General features: G+C 43.9%; 1 long non-coding RNA gene across 5 annotated transcripts in view; it reads left to right on the forward strand.

Moving 5' to 3' along the window:
• Window positions 1-20,430, forward strand: part of LOC309844951 — a 108,052-nt gene that overhangs the window by 50,187 nt on the left and 37,435 nt on the right. For 4 of the 5 annotated variants that reach the window (XR_014300969.1, XR_014300970.1, XR_014300971.1 and 1 more), the window contains exons 2-4: window positions 647-728; window positions 18,318-18,373; window positions 20,018-20,253. This is a non-coding gene — a long non-coding RNA (uncharacterized lncRNA). The remainder of the gene's footprint in view (window positions 1-646; window positions 729-18,317; window positions 18,374-20,017; window positions 20,254-20,430) is intronic. The other variant, XR_014300973.1, reaches the window with a different exon arrangement.

Here is a 20,430-nt window from a genome sequence, read left to right on the forward strand (position 1 = left end):
TATAGATGCGGTGCTATTTTCATTGATGTTAGGCTGGAAAGTGGTGACCCTTCATTCTGAACAACCAAGCTTCTTATTTCTCCTGGGGAGTCTTTAAAATCCGGGTCCCTTTATTTATTTTGAAGATTTTATTTATTTGTCAGAGAGAGAGCACAAGCCAAGGGGAAAGGCAGAGGGACAAGGAGCCTCCCCACTGAGCTGGGAGCCCAATGTGGGGCTCAATCTCAGGATTCTGGGATCATGACCCAAGCTAAAGGCAGATGCTTAACTGACTGAGCCAACCAAGTGCCCCTAAAAACTGTGTCTTAATGAAAATGTCATTGTAATCTTCTTGTACCTTAGACATCTATGGCATTGATTATCCATTTACTGTCATCTGTATTTCTCATCTTTTTTTTTTTCCCTTTTCACCTCTTTGCCCTGGTCCTCCCCTCTGGGGGAGCTCCTCAGGTCTGCCCTGCACACAGGGATCCTCTTGGCCGCAGGCGCCATTTCCACTCTCTGCCGCCTGCAACGAGCATTTTAGTTCTGTCATTGCATTCTGGGTTTCCATTCTTTTCTCTATTATCTTTCTGTTCAGTTCTCATCTCGTTGTCTTTTTAATCTCAGCCCATGTCTTCCTAATTTAGTTTTCTGTTTCTTATAGGAGGATACAATGACATCCACTTGAGGATATCAGGCATCACTGAAAAATTTCCTCTTGCTCAGGTAGTAGATTCTTTTTAGAGGTATGTTCTTCCTCTTCACGTTCTGTATGATCTTTCCTTTTCCTTGTCTCAGATTTTTAAAAAAATTATTTCCTGTAATGTATTTTCAAATGTATGTACCCTTAATCATGGGAAAATCTAGCTGGCCTCAGTGTTTATATCAAACATGTGGCATGTGTTTGCCTTGTGGTAGATTTCTGTTCCTTCAGGTGATGGAGGAGTCTCCTTACCTCATCTGTACCCAGGGAGCACCTGATATACACACTTAACTTCCAAATCCCAGTGTCTTGATTCAGGAGGGCTCGGTCACTGTCAGCCTTAGTTTTTGGTAGGACTCTTGAGTTTCTGCCTTCTCCTCTATCCCCACATGACTCAGGAGCAATTGAGGAAGGCTATGGGATATGCCCTTTTTATGGGAAGTAGTCAAGGCAGGAGAACCTCTTATGTGCCCGTCTTTGGGAGGTGATGCATGTACATGATCTCTCTGAGTTCTCCCAAGTTCTGTCAGAGGTCAGTATGATTACCCCTCTTTTACAGATGAAGAAATATATTTTGTTTTGAAATGAAGTATCAGGAGGGAGTATCTAGCTTTTTGACCTATCACAAAATTACAAATGAAATTGTCTCAGAACTCAAAAGATCTTGGCCAAAAAGAATCTAAACTGATATTTCATTACTAGTCAGTTTTATAGGAAAATAAGAAGACATTTTCACCAGTTAAGTGTCTAGAAATACACACAAAAAGGTACAAAATGAACTGTGGGCTAAGTAACACAGCTATTACAGATGGTGAGATAGGAATTCCTTTTAATCTAGATTTAACAGAGCCCTTTAGTCCTTTAAAGAAAATTAAATTAGTGTAATGGAAAAAAAAAATTAGAGTTCAAAGTCAGATCTATTGTGCAGACTTTAATGCACAGTCACATGACGTACTTTTTCAGGGTGATGATGATGATGATGGTGGTGGTGGTGGTAAGAGTTCAGACCCAGAGACTTGAGAGATATGTATATAATTTACAACAGAAATTTTCAGTATGTTTTCTCTCAGCCATGGGGTTCAGCACTGTGACTGAGGCACAGTTCAAATGCTGGAAGATTCTGCATTAGGTCTGCAAGGGAAAGAGCTGAGCCAGCAGGAAGACCCCTCTCATGAGCTACTGGGACCTCACTTCCGAGGGTGCAGGTTGAAGGCCTGGCTCTCTCAAAGTCACTAGCAGTACCACACTTGTCCCCGAGGGCCTGCTATGTAAGCTGTCTGGCATCTGTCCCCCAATGCCGAGGGGGTGTGGGCACAGGGTTTTCATGCACCCCCTTGAGGGCTGGCTTCCTGAACTCCCCAACGCGAAGTGCTAATGCAGCCTGGCAGCAAGGGGAGCTGAAGCATCCTTTCACCAGGGAGTTGCACCCTGAAAGCTGCTGGCTGCCCTGGGGAGGAGGTATGAGGTCAAAGTAAGAAGATTCTTATTCAGACTTCAGGGGATGGGCAGAAAATTAGATTTAGACAGGCAAAGCAACTATTAATAAAAAATGCCAATGCTTTGTGTTTTCTTTGTGGATATTTTCTGGTCTCCAGGGGGAGAAAACTGCACAGGCCAGTCTGCATAGCAAGGACAATCATCTATCTGGGTCTGATCTCACCTTTCCATCTTCCTGCTTAATGGGAAGAGTCCCTCCTTGAAGCATGGGTAGCTTTGGGTTTCCTGGAAGGATGGTCCCCTCATAGAAGAGTATTGGCAACTCTGGGTTGTTCAGTGTTTGTAGATATTAGGGTCTGACCGTCAAATTTACTGTATCGTTATTGGAGCTTAGGAAGTAATAGACTGTATTTGACTATAAGTTATTCAGCATTCATCATACTATCACAGAAGCCATATGAATATACTCCATCTGATAAAAGCATTAATAATTTGTGATGCTGTTTATTAAAATTTAAAAAATAAGGTCCTATTTGTAACTCATCACAGAATACTATATTCTAGGATACTCTGTTACTGAACGTGAGTTCATGAAGAGTGAGATACAAACGTTTAAGGAAACAGGCTGATGGGGCGCCTGGGTGGCTCATCTTCCTTGGGTGAGGTCATGATCCCAGGGTCCTGGGACTGAGTCTTTCATTGGGCTTCCTGCTTCTCCCTCTCCTCCCTGCTTGTGCTCTCTCTCTCTCTCTCTCTCAAATAAATAAATAAAATCTTTAAAAAAAGAAAAGAAAAATAAAGCCTGATAGTTGATGCCAAAGCAAAATGGAAGCATCGAGGGACCAGAATAAAATAGTCACGCCCTGTCCCAGGGCGCTGACAGGAGACAAGATCTGCAGATCACCAGGTGTGCAGATTCCACACTGGTCTCTGGGTTTGGCATCCCCAGGGGCAAACTGCCTTCCAGCTGGTTATCTGCTGAGGACTGGCTTCAAGCCCAGTAGCCAAATCCCCGGGGGAGTGAACAAGAAAGAATCGTGACTGTTAAGAGTGGTGAAGAGACTCGAATCTTGATTCCTGTGGCTCTGTCTCCAAGCTGCTAGGCGGATTTTATGAATCTCCATGTTCTCTGTTGTAAAGCAGAGGCATTAAACCAAGTCCTCAAAGGAGCCTCTTGTGAGCTAGTGTTTGGGCAAGTGGAGAGCAGCACAGGAAGAGAAGTCCACTCGCTTATTTTGGTCTCTGTTATTCAGCTAGAACCAACACAGACTTCTCCCGGAGTCTTCAGGCAGCTTCTCCGCCAGTTGCAGGGGATAACATGGTTGGAGGCTGGGGGCAGATTTTGGCATTTGCAAGGTCAGTGCACAAGGTTAGTTCTAAAATGCTGAATGAAGATCTAGGTCTTTGTATTCCATTCTTCTTCCCTGCAGGACGGGGACCTAGGCATGTGGAGGGCCCACTGGGCTGCAGGAAGGACCAGGAGGCTCTTGCCCACACTTGTGGTGCACACACTGGGTACAGAGTAAGGAGCTCTCTGGGGAGGGAAGATGAGGAGCAAGATCCAAAGGCAGAATTAAATGGGACCAAGAGTGTGGTGGGCTTAGGGGCATGATGTGGAAGGACACCTGGAGGTGTCCCTAAAAGGGACACTTAGAAGGAACACTTGGGTGTCCAGGAATACCTAGAAGGTGTTCGTGGCACTTTCTTTCTCATAGTGCTTTTAAGGCCGTTCTTCTGTTGTACCATGGAGGCAATAATGGGGGTTGAAGCGATCCTGTGATACAATCCGGAGACACAGATGCTTTTGCCATCTATGTTTTCAGCACGTACTGAATACCAGAGCCAGAATTCTCCAGTTTTAGAAGGTGCGTGTCCTGACTACTCTGGCTTCACAAGCCATTGAGTACAGAGGTAGTTGACTAAGATGGCCCTTTGGAGGCGACAGGCTCCCCCACCTTATCTGTAAGCTTTCCAGTCTTTGGAAGACTTTCCTCCCTGACCCCCCATTACTTCTTGGTAATGGTTGCTATATGTGTTCTGAGACTCAGTTCTGGTCATTGTCTGCTGCCGTGCCAGAAAACAGAGGTGCCCGTCAGAAATGGCCTTTAGCTGGCTGTCCCAGCTGCTGCCCAAGGCAGGTTGCACACTAGTGCTGGGGGAGCTGGGCCTCTCCAAGTCTCATTGCCAAGGAAACCTGACTGCTCTTGGGGCTGCTGCAGCTAGGAGGCCCACGCTGCACTCTGCCTTGGGCCTGATGCACTTGGAATCCAGCTTGCTGTCCTGGAGATGAGAACACCGTCTCTAACCCCGCCCTTGCTGTTAAAATCAGCTAGGGTCTGAACAAGGCTGCTTGATCCCTAAGTGAGACTTCTCTCTCTCTCTCTCTCTTTTTTTTTTTTAAAGATTTTATTTATTTATTCGACCCACAGAGATCACAAGTAGGCAGAGAGGAGGAAGTGGACTCCCTGCTGAGCAGAGATCCCAATATGGGGTTTAATCCCAGGACCCTGGGATCATGACTTGAGCGGAAGGCAGAGGCTTTAATCCACTGAGCCACCCAGGTGCCCTGGAGACTTCTCTTTTGTTATTCACTTTTTTATTTGAGTATAGTTGATGCACAATGTTATATTAGTTTCAGGTGTACAACAGGGATTCACAAGTTTATACATTATGCCAAGTCCACCCCAAGTGGAACACCATCTGTCCCAGTACATGACTCCTGCAGTGCCGTTGACTGTATTCCTTATGCTGTGCCTTGTATTCCCGTGACTTATTCGTTCCATAATGGGAAGCCTGTATCTCCCACCCCCGGAACGTGTTTTCCCCTCCCCCACCTCTGGCAACCTATTCTCTGCCTTTATAGATCGGATTCTGCTTTTAGCTTGTTTATTCCTGTGTTGTTGTTATGTTGTGCTCTTGTTTTTAGATCCCACTTACAAGTGAAATCATACGGTACTTGCTTTTCTTTGTCTGACTTATTTCAATTAGCCTGATACCTTCTAGGTCCATTCACATTGGCCCACTCCTTTAATTTCCACACACAGCTCTTTGTTTCTAGGACACACACCAGCCAAATAAGTGACCTGGGCAGCATGGGAGTTGGCATCATATGTACCCAGAATCCCATTTACTCCTCATGTGGGGGCCTCCTGGCTTGGCCTCAGGCCACAGGGTCTGACTCCTTTGTCCCTCAGGGTGAATTTCTGTTCCAGGGATTTTGTGGTTCCTGCCATGGTCTGCCTTCCATGGGGCAATCCCAGTCTGTCAGACATGTCCTTGGGCATTTATACCAAATTTTGACAGTATTTAGATCTGTTATTTTATATGTACATTTTTCTGGGGAGTGTCTAGCACTCGTGTATGTCTGAGAGGTACATAACCCACAGGATGAGCAGTTACATGACCTGACATATCAGTGGGAGCATCACGATTCCATGAGGCTGGGCTATGGGGACACTGATGGCAGTAACATGGGGTCCCCACCACTGAGAAAGGAGGTTAGGTTGGGTTTGAGGAAACTCATAAAATAGTGGCGAGGAGTCTGCACTGCCCATGTCCAAATCCTGGCCTCTCACTTGCCGGCTGTGTGAGCTTGGGCTGGTCACTTACCCTTTCTGTGTCTCAGTTCCTTCATCTCCAAAAGAGGGATGACAGTAGTATCTACTTTATGGGGTTATTGTGGTGAGTAAATGACTTCATATAGACAAAGCAAGTTATACAGAGTCTTGTTCTGATTACTGAGTTTTGAAGTCATCACACACATCTTGACTCACTAAATAATGAAGTTGCCCTGGCCAGGTAGAGGAAACATCTCAATAAGTATCCCCACAGAAGACTCCAGGATTTTCTGGCCATTCGATGCCATAGCAGATGAGCAGCACCGACCCACAGCATTCCTCCAGTGTGAATTAGGACCAGGATTCCTACCAGACCTGAAACCCCACTCTTGGACCATTTTTTCACTACCTGAATGACTTGGAATCACAAAAACTGCTCCCATAGGGAAACCAAGAAAGCAAGTCCTGGTGGGAAAAGAGCATATTGTCCAATGGGCATTTGGAGCATTTGACCTTCTGACTTCTAATTATTTTTCCTGTTATTTATACAGCTGAGTCAGAGGTTCCAGGAGAGTGAGGCAATTCCAGGGGGATTTGGGGGAAGAGGGGGCGGTAGGGCGTGAGAGGAGGAGAGAAAGATCGGACAGAATGTTTTCTCTGGGAGTAATCAATTGATTCAGCCGTTTTGGCACAGAAATGTCAATTTACTGGACATCTTGTACAGACTTTCCAGTACCTTTATAAAAGAATGTCTTGTCCATAGCATTTTGGCATTTTAAAATTCTGGGGTTTAGCCAGAATTTGAGGTAGAGGAAAGTAGGGAGATCACAAAAGTTTGAGTCTATGATGGCAACCTCTGGAATTCAGTCCGCTCCCACTTTTTATTTATGTCATTGTCAGAAGTCAGATATGCTAGTGGAGGCAAAGTTTGTTCATATGGACTGAGAGCAGGACTGAAAGGTTGCATACTGGCCCTTTCTCCTTGAAAGTGTGTAGCAGACCTCCTTATGTTAAAGGAACTTCACTCACTTTCTTTATTTCACCCTAAGGTCACCCTATGGCTCTGAGGATTGATAGAGATACTTTGCACGGCAATTTCTGATCTCATTCCGTAAGTCAGTACGATACTAGTGGACATTGCTCATCTGTGTTTCAAAGTAGCAGAGTTTGTGTTTCAAGTGGTTGTTTCTGTCACCAGTTATGCACAAGAGCTCTTTACGTCCCCTTTGCCGGAGAAGTGATATTTATTAAACATCTGCTATGTTTCTGACCTGCATTTTGGCAATTTGTGTGAGTCATGTTATTGAAAAGGACACTGGACAGCAAATTCGGTCCCCCTCATTTTCCTCTCAAGGAAACAGAGGCTCAGAGGGACCAGGTAAGTTGCTCAAGGCCACATAGCAAATAGAAGAGGCAGGATTCCAATGGAGACTAGCTGCAGCCCTGCTCACAACTCATTCTGCTCATTCCTGATGCCCAGCTGTCCTCTACCTGCCCTTTCCAATACAGTCCCTGCCACTCGTTAATTTGGAGTGCTCTCCATCCTTTCCTGCCACCAGCCTGGTCCGGGGCTTTACCACCTTCAGCCAGGGCCTGGCAGGAAGCCCCTCCCTCTCATCTCCCAGCTTTTTCCTTTGCCCTCCCTCCATATAGTCCCCACTCAGCGGCCTGAGTGAGCCTCTTTTAAACATTTAAACACCACATGTACACAGAATGAATTTTACAGTGAACATCTGTATGCCCGTCCCTAGTTTCAGCCAGGGGCATGTTCCTACGTTGACTTGATCACAGATCTGTTCATCTACCTGTCCCTCTAGGCTTCCCTCAGTCCATTTTACCTTGGGATGAATTTCACAGGAAGTTGAGTAAGTAGTAGCATCAGTGCTCTTCCTTCTAAACACGTTACATGTGTATAGAATAGATTTTTTTTTTTTTTAAACAAGAGGCAGGTCATCTCATTGTCCTGCTCACAACCCTCAGGGCTTTTATAACCTTTGCAATAAAAGCCCAAACTCTTGCCATAGTGTATAAACTCCCAAGGACCCAATTCCGCATTCCTTCTGGCTCACTTGGCTCTGGCAATAGTGACCACCTTTCTGCTTGTCAGTCATGGCAGGAAGTCCCCTGACTCAGAGCCTTTGCTCTTGTTGCCCTGCTATGCCTTCTTGGAGAAGCCTTTCCTGACCCCGTCAACGGAAGGAATCTCCCCTGTGCCCCTCTCCATCCATTTGACCTTGCTTTATTTTACTGGACATCGTTCATCACTTCCCAACATGAATTCAGACATGGAGTTATTTCTGCTGTCTCCCTGACTAGATTGCAGGCTTGGTGAGGACGTAGATTTTGTCTTATTCACACTTGTATTGGCCAGGGCCTACAGCATTTCTGGGGCATAGTAGGTGCATAATAAAGGCTTGAGTAAGGATGATGGAAGGAAGAATAGAGGAAGGAACAAAAAGAAAGCAGGAGGAGGCAGAGAGGGATGGGATGAGGGAAAGGAAGAGAAGAGGAAAGGGGAAGAGAGGAAGAAGGTGTAGCATGGAAGGAAGGGTTGGTTTCCTGCTGCAGATTTTCTTTTCAGGTGTTGCCCAGTTTCACATCACTGAAGGGATCAGGGTCTTCATCCTTGGGGCTCCTTGCTGAGGGCTGTCCCCAGAATCCAGACCTTAATGGACTGTGAAAAGCAGTGTTGAGGGGGTTGGGAGCAAGGCAGGTTGGCCTCGACCCATAGACCCATTTCCTGCTGCCCTGTGCCATATGCCTGTTACCTCAGAGCCTCATCTTTTGACTTTGCTTTTGAGGGATTTCTGGGGGCATCTGGGGAGGTCACAGGAGAGAGGATTCCAGCTCAGAATCTTGAATTTCTCCGCTTTTGATTCACAAGGTGGGAAAATACTGCCTCTGGAAAACTCTGGACTGTCACAGATAATATTTCGATACTGTTTAATCCAGGGTTTCCCCAGACCCTTCTCCTCTGTGGGTTGTTTTTTTAATAGATTTTCTATAATTTTAATAAGCCTAAATCTCCTCTGCCCTTTGTTCTTGATATGGATAGGTCTTCCATACCTGCTTAACGTCTTGTCCAGTTTATTCTCTGAATCTATCAAGCATGTTCTTGGAGTGGCCAGTTGTTACTGCTCTTGGATTTTTATGGGGTAGGGGTCGGAGGGTAGGGAGAGATTTTAATATTGTATTAAAAGCCTCCAGTGGGAAAAAAGCTAAATCAAAGCCTCCAGTGGGTCATCAGTGGAAGAACGAGCATCCCTGGACAGGTGGATCCGATTGTTTCCTGTTGCCTTTGGCTTAATTTACACAGGTGAGAATGGCACAACAGTGTTAGAGCAGAGGCCTCCAAAGATCTTAATCTGGCTTTGACCTTGGGAGTGCCTGAGGAGAGTTTGTCTTCTCTCCTGTTCTGTTTCGTGTGCCCTCATGATGCCAGCTGCCCACGAGGCCACGGAGAGTGGGGTCATGTCTCAGCCACTGTGGCAGGGGCTCTTATAAGGACACAGATGTTCGTGCATAGCCCCTGTTTCCTTGGACTCCAAGAGCTGCTCCCTCAAGGTGCCCTATCTGAGCCATGTGCCCTGGAGTCCTTCCTGTGTTCTGTACTGGTAGGAAAGGATCGCCCTGCTCCCCTACTTGGAGCTACACTTAGTTACTCACCAAAGCTGCTTGTGGCCCCTTATCTCACTTGGGACCCTACCTAAAGAACCCGTATCCACAGGGCTTACACACAGTTCTGTGGGTCCTCACTGTTACCTGCCCCAAGCCCTGTCATCATGGGCTGCCCCAACTTCGACCTGGGCCACTCCTACCTTTGTGTAGATAAATTCACATTAAGAAAGGCCATGGGTTGACTTGCAGCCTTGAAGTTGCTAGTGTGTCTGAACTTGGTTGTTGTGGTGCTGAGGCTCCTGATTCCTCATATTCTTGATTGCATCATTGGTGGGCTTGTTTTTTGTATTCAGGGAGAAATTCCTCAAGGCCTGGTCTCCAGACCGCCTGCTGCTTTTGTCTTTGTATAATTCCCTGTTTTCAGTCTTTCCGGCTAGAGTGGCTTCTGCTTCCTCAGAGACCTAACTGATATGGTGTGTCTGTGCCAGTTCGTTCCTGCAGTATCTTTGAGGTAGGCATTTGTATCTTGCCTTCAGATGATTCCCAGATAGGATATGGACATGGGCCATACGCGACAGAAGATGGCTTTGAATTCAGTTTCCAGAGGCTTAGTTTTTAACACTGCATTGCTTTACCGCACCTCAACAGAGAGGATGGGGAGGAAGAAACCAATGCCGGGTCAGGAAGAGAAAGAAGATTGTCCCTTCCCTCTCTTCTAGCACCAGGCTGCCCACCTCCCCAGACTCCGACATGACCAGACTTTCCAAAATGACTGTACATCCCAGCTGTCAAAGCTGTTCCCTTCTGGTACTGAGGGCAAACAGAGATCCTGACGTCCCACAAGGCACTAGAAAGTTGAGATGCTTGAGGAAATTCTGCTTTACCTTCCATGGCTTCATTCACAAGTAACCTTTGCTATCCTCTAGGCTTGGATAATTGGCTCATCCTCTGCAATCCCATAGTTCTCTAGGTGGCTTGTTCATGTTTTCAGTGAACTGTGTCCTGCGGTGTGGTTACTACTGTGCATCTCATGCCTCCACTACCGGGCCGTGGCTGCGTCTTACCCTGTATCCCCCATTCACTTACCAGTGTACAGACCCTGTGGCCCTGACAATCCAAAGGCGAACAGGATGCAGCTTTCAGAGTCAAGGAGCTGCTGGTCTGGCGGGGACAGGTAGATACTGTGTAATACAACCTAAGTATAAAAATAGAAAGATCCAGAATGATCTGAGGCTGGGGTGAGGCACAGAGGAGGGGTTGTGGCTCAGAAATGGCTCTCCAGAGTAGGTCATTTCAAGCTGAGGTTTTGAAGTCTGGGTAGGAGTTTTTTAGACAAGGTAGGAGAGGGTGTTTCAGGTATAAGGGAAAGCATGGGCCTAGTGGAATTTGGGGTGGCCAGAACTCAGGATGGGTAGGAGAAGCATGGAGAGAGGAGGTAGGGGATAAGTTAAGATGGGATGGGCCAAGAAATGCTCAGGAGAGGCTTGGCACAGATTAGGTGCTACATAAATGATTTCTGCATGAGATTGCTCGTGTTTTGCAAGGTAGTTGGACATTTTGTCCTGTAGACTGCCTGAGCTCTGCTTTCATGCGTAGCTTTCTTTCCCAGCCTATTTGAATCATCCATCATGGTGAGAGCATGCTCCTGAATGTCAGGGGAGGGCGTCATGGGGGAGAGCCGGGCGGGGGGGCTGGCCGCCCACGAAGCCTCCAGCAGACAGCCAAGCTCCTCTTTAATTAGGGCTTCTCCATCACTCTTGCCCTGTATTTAATGCATGGCTCTTGCCCTGTATTCAATCCATGGGTCTTGTTTTCTTTCCTAACTTCAAAGCCCATGTTTTTATTAAAAAGTCTCTGAAATCATTTTCACCCTCCAACTCTGGTCTCTTCCCATTGTCCTTTGTCATCCTGGTGAGGAGGCTAAGCTGTGCTCCCCACTATGGGCTCAGAAGCGTGAGCGATGGGTCTCTCCCCCCATAAACCCATGGGTAGGCAGCAGGGCCCCCTGGTTTTGGCCTTGGTGCTCACCATGACTTACCATCAGCCCCTGTGGGTAGCCAGGATGGCTTTTATATCCTGCAAGGGCACAGTTTTTATTTTCTTCTGTGAGATATAGGAACCGCCCTTGCCCTTAGTCTCAGTGCCTTTGCATGCCAGAGGTGAGGTGGAAAGAGCAATGAGTTCACATCTTACCACAAGTGCACACTGTGTGCGTGAACTTCAGCAAGTTATGGATCCTATTTAGTTATTTTGCCAAGTCTCAGTGTTCCTGTCTGGAGTGGGACTTACCTTGCAGGGTCATCGGGCAGATTTGATGTCAAATTCCATGTAATGGGAAGCATTTGATACACAGCAGCGTGCTGCCTCCTGCTGGCTGCGTGGTCTCGTGCAAGGTACTTGACCTCTTGTGTCTCAGTTCCCTTATCTAGAACATGGAAATAATAATCATTCATCTGCTTCATAGGGTTGTTGTGATTACATGAAGTAAAATATGTGAAGTGCTTGGAGCAGTGCCTGGCACATTGTAAGTACTGCGCGAGGCTTAGCACAGTTAATTCCTTTGCCGTTACAACAGCCCCGCACTGAGTCCTGTTACTCTATACATTCTGCAGAGGTGGAAACAAAGCACTAAGAGGTTAAGTAACTAGTTAAAGATTCTTAACTTTCCATCAGTGTTGTCCAGTAGAATATCCTTGGATGATGGAAATGTTCCATGATATGTGCCATCCTGTATGTGTGGCTACTGCAGATTTGGGAGTGGGATAGGCAGAGTCTGCCCTCCGGACACCCCCACCGAAGATGTCCGCATCCTAATCACCAAAACCTGTGACTATGTTTCACTGCATGGCAACAGGGTTTAGTAGATTAAGTTAGGGATCTTGAGATGGGCAGATTATTCTGGGTTATCTGGACAGGCCCAAAGTAGTCCCAGGAGTCTTCACAAGAAGGCGGCACAGCAGTCAGAGCCAGAGAGAAAGAGAGCTGAAGGTACTACACTGCTAGCTTTGAGGACAAAGGAAGAGACCACGAGCCAAAGAATGTGAAGCTGCTTCCCTAAGCTGGAAAAAGAAAGGAAACAGATTCTTCCTTAGAGCCTCCAGAAGGAATGCTGTCCTGCTAATACCCTGAGTTTAGGCCTGTGTGGCTTCTGTCCCAGAACTGTAATATAATAAATATGTGTGGTTTTAAGCTGCTGAATCTGTGGTTATTTGTTATAGCAATAGGAAGTTAATATACTGACTAACTGGATTTTTTACTTTGTTTGACTTTTTTAGTTTAGTCTAAACTAAATGTAAATCGCAACATTTGACTAGTGGCTACCATGTTGGATAGTGCAGTTGTGGATAGTAAATGGTAACCAGTAGGTGTTCATGAAGTGTTGCTAATTGGAGAGGTCTGATAAAAAGTTCCATGGGGAAGGTTCCATTTTTGCTCCTTTCTGTCCATTCATCCATCTGGGTGTTAGATACCAGAATGATCATGAGTAGTGGGATTGCCAACACTTTCTTCAGTGATTCATTCTTGGTAAGGATTTGTCCATTTCATCTAGGTTATCTGGTTTGTTAGCATACAATTGTTCATATTTTGCTTTCTGTGACATCAGTAGTCATGTCCCCTCTGCCATTCTGATTTTAGTAACTTGAGTCTTCTCTCTTTTTTCTTAGTGTAGCTAATGCTTTGTCCATTTTATTGATATTTTTTTAAAAACCTACAAATTTTGGTTTTGTTGATTTTCTCGATCTCTTTTCTCTTATCTATTTTATTTATCACTGCCCTAATCTTTACTATTTCTTTTCTTCTGCTACTTTCGGGTTAGTTCTTCTTCTCCTTTTTTTTTCTAGTTCTTTATGGAATGAAAGATTATGGATTTAAGATCTTTCTTCTTTCCTACTGTAAGCATTTGCAAGCAGAAATTTCCCTCCAGTTTTTACTGCATTCCATAAGTTTTAGCATGTGGTGTTTCATTTTAATTTGTCTCAAGGTATTTTCCAATTTTCTTATGTTTTCTTCTTTGACCCATTTGTTGTTTAGGAGTGTATTTTTAATTTCCATACATCTGTGAATTTTTCAGTTTTCCTTCTGCTATTGATTTCTTTGTTGAAATTTTCATTTTATTCAAGTATCATTTAAAAAATTTCCTTTGGTTCCTGGTGCTTTGTATTTTAACTCTTTGAGGACACTTAAAGATAATTTTTTAAAAAAGTCTTTGTCTAGAAGTCTGATGTCTGTGTTTCCTCAGGGTTGGTTTCCGGAGATATATTTTGTTCCTTTGAAGAGACATATTTTTCTTTTTCTTTGTGTACTTTATTTAACTTACTTCTTGTTGGAAATTGGGTATTTGAAAAATAGTTACTGGGGCACCTGGCTGGCTCCGCTGGTAGAGCATGTGACTCTTGATTTCGGGGTTGTGAGTTTGAGCCTTATGTTGGGTGTAGAGATTACTTAAAAATAAAATCTTAAAAAAATAAAATAATCACTTCTCCAGTCTTTGCAGATTGGCTCTGTGCTGGGGAATTCCTCTATTTACTGGCAGGACGTATTTTGAGTCTTAGGATAAACTGAAGGTGAAGGCTTAAGATCTTTATAAATCTTTTGTGAGCATGTATCTTATCTGGACCTGTATGTGGCTTTCTGAATTCCCCTCTATATACAGAGAATTGAGTATTTTTGAACATCTTAATTTCCCAAAGAGCTTCACCTCAGCCTCTCCGTAGGACTTTAAATATTTTATTGTATACCTCTGTTTGCAATCTCTTGCTCAGGTACCTGCAACTTTTATGAACTATGCCCACTGCCTTTTGCTATTTTTGCCAGCCCGAGATGCAAGTTATGCCACTTTTCCTCAGTAAGCTGCAGGTTAGGCAAACAGACATCAGTCCTTCAGGAAGCTCCCAAACAGGTTAAAATATTGCAAATAAGTTCTGCTCTGCTCCCTCTGGTTCAAGAGAAGGAAGTGGGAGCTGGATTGCTACAGACTAAGACTGTTCTATACTAGGGTGAAGGGGTGAGGAATCAGGGACAAGGATCAGTAAACATGTCACTTCCTACCGTTTTGAATGTGGATTTTCTTGACTGTTGATTTGATTGCTGTCAACCTTTGATAGTTTTCCAGAACTTGTATAAAGTTACTTTAGCTACTCACTAGTTATTTTTTAAAAAAATGTTTCTATGGGGGAATGAGAGCCTTTAGCTTCCTAGTATGCCATTTTTCTACTAATATTTAATTTTCTTGTTGATAACCTATGTTTATGAGTTTTATATAAAGAACAACTTTTTCTCTTATAAGAAAAGGTAAAGATTATTAAGAAAGAGACAAAATCTTTTTTTTTTTTTGAAGATTTTATTTATTTATTTGACAGAGAAAGATCACAAGTAGATGGAGAGGCAGGCAGAGAGAGAGAGAGGGAAGCAGGCTCCCTGCTGAGCAGAGAGCCCGATGTGGGACTTGATCCCAGGACCCTGAGACCATGACCTGAGCTGAAGGCAGTGGCTTTAACCCACTGAGCCACCCAGGCGCCCGATCTATTTTTTTAACAAAGATTTTATTTATTTATTTGAGAGAGAGAGCACAAGCAGTGGGGAGGGACAGAGGGAGAAGGAGAAGCCGACTCCCTGCTGAGCAGGGAACCTGATGTGGGACTTGATCCCAGGACCCCAGGATCATGACCTGAGCCGAAGGCAACCACTTAATTGACTGAACCACCCAGATGTCCCTAGAGACAAGATCTTATTATGAGAGATTTCATGATAACAAAAGAAATATAAACTACATAGTAAACAAAAAATACAAACTATGTAATAAACTTAATCATAGGTGCTTGGGAATGCAGGTGGAACCACCTTTCACATGGGAGTGAGACCACAAACTGAGCTCTTGGCTAAAATCTTGTATAGTTAACATAAACCTAGCATAACACCCAGCACCTTGAAAGGATGGCATCAGTGAAAGTGCCAGAATCTGAAGCTGATCCTCCATTTCTCTCCAGAATGTGCTCAGCCATACTGTTGAAATTCTCTCTCCTTCAAATGCATTTAGTTTTATTTATATCATTATTTAAATATACATTTGTTTAAACTTCTCTTTATATAAATAGAATTACAAAATGATATAAAGAGGTACAAAAGATGACTTAGCAAATAGCAAGACATACTATATTCTTTTTTTTTAAAAGATGTACTAAATTCTGAAACAAGAGATCACATATCATGAATATTTCATCTTTGTCCATGAATACGCTGCCAACATAAAATTCCCATGAAGTATATATACTGGATATTTTTCAGGGAATATGATAAAAATTAATTCAAAGTCTCACATGACAAAAGAGCTCAACCAGGAATACGAAAGATGATTCTGAAAAAGGTGAGCATGAGAGCAGAGGGTGGTGCCAGTCATTATGTCACAGTGTAAAGTTATAATAATTTAAACTTTGTGGCACTGATTCAGGAGTAAATACAATAATGGAATAGGATAACAGAGAAATAGTCTTTTATATTTACATTAAATATTTGATAAAATAGGCATTATAAATTAATTTGGAAAAAGGATCAACATTACATATAAATACGTGGGGTAACCTATTGGCTTTTGTAACTAAATACTATTTAGGTCATCATTTTTTATTATAAGCCAAAATAAATTCAAGATGAGTTTATTTTAAAATATTACAAAAAGTTAAAAATGTGAGTTAAATATTGATTAGACCTTTCGTGGAGGAAGGATTTTTAAGTTTAAGAAATTAATAGAAAAAGTTCACAGGTATAAAGTATGATTGATTTCACTCAAACAATTTTAACTTCCCTTAAAATTAAAAACAAAATAAAAAGACAAAAAACACACTGGAAAATAGGTTCAATCAATTTTATTGATAAAGACAATTTATCATACAAGGGGCTCAATCTAGACTTTAAAAAATAAAGCATTAAAATTAACACACTTAGGTGATGTGAAATGGTTAATAATTCCCAGAATAAGAATAGGAATTATAACAAGTGAATAAACATGACATGTATTCAACCTTACAAATGATCTCAGAAATGCAAAATTAAACAAAAGTGAGAAATAATACTTCATCTCTTAAATAAGCTAAAATAAATGTTTTTAATGGTGATGCCAAATGTTAGAGACACAGTAGAAATGGTATTTACACTGGTTACTGATGGCATTAGAAAGTGGTATATATTAATCAGGATGATTAGGCATGCTGCTCTAACAAGTAACTTGGAAATCTCAGTGGCTTGGGATGCCTGGGTGGCTCAGTCAGTTAAGTGTCTGCCTTCAGCTTAGGTCATGATCCTGGGGTCCTGGGATTGAGTCCTGTGTCAGGCTCCTTGCTCAGCAGAGAGCCTGCTTCTTCCTCTGCCTCTTGCCTGCTTGTGCTCTCTCTCTCTCTCCAAAAAAGAGAAAAGAAAAGAAAAGAAAATCTCAGTGGCTTCACACAAAAGCTTGTTTCTCACTTTTGCAAAACCCAATGGCTGGTTGTTGTGGCTCTTCTCCATCTGGTGACTCAGGGGTCTATAGTACTAGCTCAATGTATGGCTTTCAGCATCACCTGACAGATGGAAAAGGAGGTATAGAAAACATAGCCTCCCTTAAGTATCTTGGATGTGTGTCATTTCTGTTCAAAACCCATTGGCCAGAACTAGTCACATGACCCCAAACTAATCACAAGAGAGCTAGAAAACATAAGGAAGCTTGACAAGTGAATAAATGTACAGTGTTAAGTATTTAGTAAATTCTGCCCTTTTGGAAATCAATTTAAGGTAGAAGTCAAATGCAATAATGATTTCACTCCTGAATATGTATTTTCAGAAAATAGAAAAACAGTAAAATGTAAATACATAATAAGGATCATTGTTACATTGTTTATAATGATATCACTACAACGTAATTACTACCATTGCCCTCTTATACACAGTGCAGTGAATCTGAAGGGTAACCAGAAATGGAAACGTGTAGTGTGGTCACAGCTTCTTGCCAGCTAGGATATGCCAGAATTAAGTCATCCCTTACAAAACCTCCCCTCAAGACCTCATCACCCACTCTCTCATGGGCATTGCTAATTCCAAACTTGGCTCCTGATCGTGCTGTTCTTTTTACCTGGTGTCTGCCATCTTCCAATATGATTCTTGGTATTGAATCTGGCTTTGACCCCTCATACCACGCTGGTCTCGTGCCTGGATCTGGGATTCAATTGAGACCCTGCCTGTCAGTCTGATGGCCACTGAAAGCCTTCGGACATGTTTTATTTGACTACACAGTGTCTTGGTAAATTTCGAGTCCGTAGTCCACATTTAAAATTGGGAGATTTGGGGGCACCTGGGTGGCTCGGTGGGTTAAGGCCTCTGCCTACGGCTCGGGTCGTGATCCCAGGGTCCTGGGATCAAGTCCCACATTGGGCTCTCTGCTCAGCGGGGAGCCTGCTTTCTCCTCTCTCTCTGCCTGCCTCTCTGCCTACTTGTGATCGTTGTCTGTCAAATAAATAAATAAAATCTTTAAAAAATAAAAATAAAAAAAAGTAAAATTGGGAGATATCACATATATACCCAAATTTCAGACTTATTTGAAAAAATGGCAATCCTGATAGACTGGAATCCTCTGTGTTTAGGCCAGTGGTTCCCTCCCCATGTTATTTCTCTTGCTTTACTCTTCCACCCATGGGCCCTGGAGATGATGACTCCTTGCTTAAAACAATCACACTGCTTGCCCGACCAGGACATTGGGTAGATTTGCTTTTCTGCCACTTCAGGGAAGAACTTCATTGCCTTCCAAAGCAACTTTATGATGATTAGTAGGAACCTGAATGATTTGTCAGCTTCTTTGGAGTACTCTGCAAGGGCCGGTGGGGGTCCCATCTTTGTATCACTGAGGCCAGGAGAGCTAGCCCCTTCCTGGCAGTCGGCAGATCCTGACTTTCTTCTTTGGCTCTCTCTACTGCTGCACCCAGTCTTCTGTCTCTGGGTCACCTCTTCTATTTGTGCCCCAGGCAAATGGCAGCTGATTGGCTTTCTCTTGGCAGGCACAAGTGGGTGCTAATGAATGGAAGAATGTGCTGTCCTTACACCTGATAAAGAGGTAATTGACCCCCACCTCCCCTCTCTCCACCCTCAGCATGTCTTTTTATGTGCAATAATCTGCACAGGCAAGACAGAGACCCCAGTTTACATCCTAGTTTAGAAATTATGCTTAACTAAGAGCTACAAAATGCTTAGATGTGGTTCCAAAATGCAGAGTTTCCAACAGTGTCATGATTGGAATCATGTATCAAAACACCTAGGTCTCCATCTGTCAGGCTGTCCGTAAGTCCTTCCATCCATCCACCCCTCCAGTCAGCACTTATTTAATGCCTACTCCCTGTCAGGTCTTGTTATGGACAGTGTCTTCACCATGCCAAAATGTGGGCCCTCTATTACTGATGGAGAAAAAGGGCTCAAGGGATTAAAATAATTTGCTCACAGTTCTGTAACTCAGAGAGGAAAATCACACTCTGAAATTCAAGACCATTACAGTTAGCAGTTGTGCCCTGAAGAAGTTCACTGTCTGGTAGCGACTATTTCAGGTGTGATTATTATGAATGTGTTCTAAATTTCAAGTTGAATATTCCTGCCGTTGTTTCCGGTATCTGGATGCTTTTGCCAAAAGCGCTTGGGGGACCAAATTATTTGGAAAATTGTTTCAATACACATGGCCTGAGAATGTGGAATGTTCTCCTTAGAAAGGAGTGTTGAAGGCCTTTCAAAATGCCCATTTCATGGATGTACTCAGTTATGTTTGCTCTCTCTGGATTTTCCTTCTCCCACATTTCAAGCAAGTTGTCAGGCCCTTATCATTTCCTTGCCTGAGGGAATTTTTGCAGGACAGTCTAAACAAAAACTGCTCAAAGTCTATGATTTTTCCTGTAATTTGTAAATGCTTCTGGCAGATTAATCTGCATCTCCAGGAGGAGGGTGGTGGGGGGTGGTTCTCAGTTGACCCCCAGCTCGGGGTGTGATCTCTGGCCAGCGAGCTGCATAAGTGATGTGAGTCTGTCCCACCCCATGGCCATCACAGGGGAGGTGGACGGACTTCAAGGGGATGGCTTGTGGGGGCCCTTAAAGATTTGTCTTAGTGCAAGAGTCTGGGCACAGCACATCGTGCTGGGGGCAGCCAGGGAAAAGGGAAGTCTCAGTGGTGGTCGTGGTGAATCCATTTTCAGCCTAGGCAGCAGAACAGGGCCTTCCTGTCTGAAGGCAGTTGGTTACAAAAAATGCGCAGAGTTCATGCCAGAGTTTTCTTTCCAAAATGCTTAGGATGAAGAATTTTTGCTACTTCTCCTTTGTCTCTTAAATCAAAGCCAGATCTCTCAGATTGGTTTTTAGGTCCTCCTTGCTTCCAAGCTGAACTTTATTTCCAGGGCAATCTCTCTACTCTTGGGACATAGAGGGTCCTCCAGCCACTGTGGAACAAGGATCCCCGTGTACTCTCCTGCCTCCAAGCCTTTGCACGTGCTGCTGCCTCTGCCTGCAGAGCTCTTCTCTGTTCTCTGGGAAGCTCATCTCGCAAGGGCCTGGAGGAGACTTCTTAGGCCCTTCACACATACACACACATAGCAGAATTAATCATTTTCGCTTTTGTGCTTGAAGGCATTTAATCAAAGTTAACAATTTAGGACCTATTAACCACTTGGTTGTGAGCATCTTGAGGTCTGGTGCTGTGTCTGATTCATGTTTCATTCCCTAGGACCTAGCACAGAGCCTGGCACACGGGGGTGACCCAGGAATTATTGGCAGAATGTACATATCAGTGTGAATGGAAGCCCTGATGACTCAAGAAGCCTATGGGGTGGAGAGGGGACATCCCTGCTCCATGCCCAAAGCCTGCTATGAGTGGACAGCTCTGAGCAAGGCTCTCCTTCAGCCAGGACAGAGGAATCCTGGGTCAGATCGCACTCCCTGGCTGGAGGCACACTGGCAGAAGTACGTAAATCTTGGGTTTGATCACGATTCAGGTGTTCCTTGTGTTCTTTTATTTCATACACTTTGCTGCTTTGTGGTTCTCCTAAACTTGAGGTTTTTATAAGTAAAGAAATGGGCATTGAAAAAGCAGCAGGTGTTTGATTCAGGTTGTTTCACAACGTGGTGGGTTGGTATCAC

This window comes from Mustela nivalis (assembly GCF_964662115.1).
Source record: "Mustela nivalis genome assembly, chromosome: 12".
NCBI classification, from domain to species: domain Eukaryota; kingdom Metazoa; phylum Chordata; class Mammalia; order Carnivora; family Mustelidae; genus Mustela; species Mustela nivalis.